Source organism: Mus musculus, chromosome 7, assembly GCF_000001635.26.
Source record: "Mus musculus strain C57BL/6J chromosome 7, GRCm38.p6 C57BL/6J".
Taxonomy (NCBI): Eukaryota; Metazoa; Chordata; class Mammalia; order Rodentia; family Muridae; genus Mus; species Mus musculus.
In genome coordinates, this window is record NC_000073.6 from 108,526,850 (window position 1) to 108,530,706 (window position 3,857).

The 3,857-nt window shown below is 49.9% G+C and overlaps 1 pseudogene; it reads right to left on the minus strand.

The window, feature by feature from the left end:
- Positions 878-2,221, minus strand: Gm5053 (predicted gene 5053; annotated as a pseudogene).

Below are 3,857 nucleotides of genomic sequence, written 5' to 3' on the forward strand. Positions count from 1 at the left end.
AATGTGATACTGTACAAAAGGTTTATGAAGTGGATGAATGGAACAATAAACTAGCAGACAAGGATTGTGAAGTAACAGAATTTATTTAGTCAAAGAACTGTTGATCACACACAAAGAATAAGAACATCTATCTCTACAGTGTGTACTACACATTTTCTGGGAAAGAGGTTAGAAAGGGCAGTTGCCCAGCAACTTGTTGGCTGAGAGAAAACTCTAAACATCAAGAGCTCCCGTGTGGTGATTTAGTCTCTACCCTGCTCAGATTCAAGAAGTTGCAGGAGAGGATATTCAGACCTCCCCCAGGTTTCCAGCTTTCTTGTCTTTAACCTGTACCAACACCGTGGGCAATTTTATCCACATCCAAACGATTGTTCTCAGAGAGTCACTCAACAAAGATAGGCAAGGGCCCAGAGGAAAAGGTGGACGCCACGTGAAGGGTGAGGCATTGTCCCTGCTTGGGACAGAGGTCCAAATCTCTTGTTCCGGGGGCCGCGGGTCAACAATGTGTCCACAGGAGCCAGTGTGAGTGGGTGGGTGAGCACTAGCGAACAAGCAGAAGCCTCTGCCCTTGCTTGGTCTTGTTCTTCCCCTTCTTCGATCTTCGTCTCCCACCCTGACAACAGAGCTGCCCAGGGCTCGTGAGGCCCTGAGAGTCGAGGAGCCTGTCAGCATTGTGCCAGGGTTGATTCTCCTTGTCTGGAGCATCCCTGTCCCAGTTTGCAGTGGATCTGGGCTGGTGAATCACAATTGCATCAGCAGGCAGATCAAGTTCACCTTCGGTATTCCTGAGGTTCTGCCCAGCTTTCTGGTGGTTCTGTTCCTGAGGCATGAGTTTGGTATTCTCCTGTTTCTTCCCAGCTTTCTGGTGGTTCTGTTCCTGAGGCAAGATTTCAGTGTTCCTGTGTTTCTGCCCAGCGTTCTGGTGGTTCTGTTCCTGAGGCGTGAGTTTGGTATTCTCCTGTTTCTGCCTAGCTTTCTGGTGGTCCTGTTCCTGAAGAACTTTCCCCTCCCCTAAGGAGGTTTCTTTGGTTGTTCTCTTCTCTCTGTTTCCATAGGGCTCTCCTGCATCTTCTGTGCAAGGGCTTTTCTTCTTATGCTTTTTTTTTTTTCCTGTGATTTCTTCAGCTGGTAATCAGGGTCAAGAACCTCATGTACTCTGCCCTCTGGCATGTCGATACTGACCTGTTTGAGGTCGGTCTTCTGCACATAGAAGAGCACATAGGCATTCTCATTCAGGACAGAAGTCACATCACACCTGGTAACCTTAGTATCAACCATCTTGTACCACTTCCCATGGCCGGCTTTGACAAAACAGAAGTAATGTCCACTGTGACAAGTCACACCATCATGGACCAGGACTGCATAGAGGGCATAAGGCAAAGGTCCTCCAGTAGGCTGGGACAGGTATGGCTTCAGGTCAAGGAACTCCGAGTAACTTACTTTTCTGTCCAACTTGTTACCCATGAAGCCCAAAAAGTGCTTTAACACTAGCAGGAGTACCTTTGGGGCACTATGAACATGCAGGCTCTTGGAAGCTGGCATCTTCTGTCTACACCTACCACAGTAGTAGGTGTTCTCCCCACACAGCTCTTATGCCTTCTTGGTATCCTGCAGGGCTTGCTTCACGCTCTGAGCCGAGCTGATATCCAGGGCGACGTCCAGGAAGGGATCATAGGTATCTGAGGTGCCCTGGCAGTGGAGACACTTGATCTGAGACCTCCACCAGCCTCCAAATATGTCATGAATGGGTGAGCTGTCCTCAGAGGTGGGTTCTGATTGTCTGTGCACTTGAAGACAGGATTCATGCATTGTTTCCAAGGTGAACATGAGAAACTCATGGGCATCTTCCTGCTGGTGCTTGTGGAAGGCAGAAGTCAAAATCTGGGAGGGCTCCATGACACTCCCTGCGTGGGACTGCAGGAGACTCTGGGTCACATGGGCTTCCATAGCACACATCTTACAGCCTTCTGGGGAACAACAGGTTTGACTGTGCTCCTGGGACAGCATGTAGTCAGCTAGAGGTGGTGTGTGTGTCAAGCACTGCAGGGCTGCATTCAGGCAGCAGCTGTTGCCTGTGTTCTGGAGCCCGAATCCTGGTCCTTGGGGACTCTCCCAACTCAGACTGTGCTTTCCATTGGCAGCCAGCTGCTCCACCACCTGAGCTTCATCCTGACACAGCTCTGGGGCACCAGGAGATGACAGGGCTGGATCTGCTATGGGACAAGAACACTAAAAGAATTTAGGGCATGCCAGTGGCCAAATCCTTTACCTTCAGACTCTATTCTAGAAAACCTGACCTAACTTTCACCTCAGCAAAAGTAACAGGCCAGTACCTAGCATTACTTTCCAAGTTACATGCCCCGACTCCAATAAAATTAAAAAAAAAAAAACACTCACATACACCTCACCCCAAACCAAACAAGAATCTAAATCCAGTCTCTAGGTTACACCCCCAACAAGACCAGAGTCTCCAGGTTATTACTCCACCAGATCTGCACCCCAAGACTCAAAGCCCACCTCCTCCCTAATGACCATCAGAGCAGAAGGAAGCAGACATTTAGCTTATGACTACGGGCACCCACCATTATATTACAGGCCACAAAACCTAGCCGATTAGATGCTTACACAATCACCCACACCCCTCTGCTTGCTGCTTACTGTAAACCCTTACCCTGATAGATATTCGGGGCTCATCATCCCCAAAGCATTCCTGCTGGACAGTGGCTCACAGTGGTGCCCTAGCTAGCTGGAATAAAAAGGCCTCATGGTGATTGCATCTCATCAGTTCCTGTCTGGTTTGGGGGGATGACTACTCTTTTCTGGCACTACACATGCAAGCTGCAAAAGGCCTTATGATGAGATTCAACTTCTTAGAAGAGCAGAGCACCCCCTTTGTCAACAAAAGTCTGTCCCAGCACACTCCATTCATCCTTATGCAGGTCTAGGGCAGTCGGAGATGACAAGGTTGCTGGGGGACACACAAGATGTAAAGACCTTATAGCGAGACTTACCTTCTGGAAAGGAGAGAGAAACCATCAGGTCTCCAAAGGCCTCTTCAAATAACTTGCTGGAGTCTTCTAAGAGACCAGAAGGAAGTCTTTCTCTACAGAGAATCTCTGCAAGTGAGGACCATTCCCAAATGCTCAGCTTTTTAGACTCCATACGTGTGACCACGCCTACAGTCTTTCCAGAGCAGCCAATCCCAGACAAGCCTCTTCCAAGTTGGGTGTGGTTTCTGCCAAGCAGCTCTGAAATCTCATCTCTTTGGAGTGCATTTCCCTGAATTTAGCTCCAGTTTCCTATGTGTCTTAAGCTTGGGGTTTTATTTAGAATAAACTTACAAGAGGACAGGTGTCCGCCTGGCTCGGGAGGCAGCCTCAGCCTCAGGAGCAGCGGGTGCCATCTTGGTTCCGAGACTCCGCAGAACTTAGGAAATTAGTCTGAACAGGTGAGAGGGTGCATCACAGAACCAGACAGATTCTGGGATAGGCAGAGGCACAGAGCCACTGAGGTAGCACCCTTTGCGGGCCGCAGACAGCCGGCCACCATCCGGACCAGAGGACAGGTGTCCGCCTGGCTCGGGAGGCGGCCTCAGCCTCAGGAGCAGCTGGCGCCATCTGGGTTCCGGGACTCCGCAGAACTTAGGAATTTTAGTCTGCACAGGTGAGAGTCTGCACCACAAAAGCTGACAGCTTCTGGGACCTGCCAAAGCAACACAGCTTCTGAGAAAGGTCCTGTTTTGGGCCTTCTTCTTCGGCCAGAAGGAGGTCCAAACACAAGATATCTGCGCACCTTCCCTGTAAGAGAGCTTGCCAGCAGAGAGTGCTCTGAGCACTGAAACTCAGAGGAGAGAATCT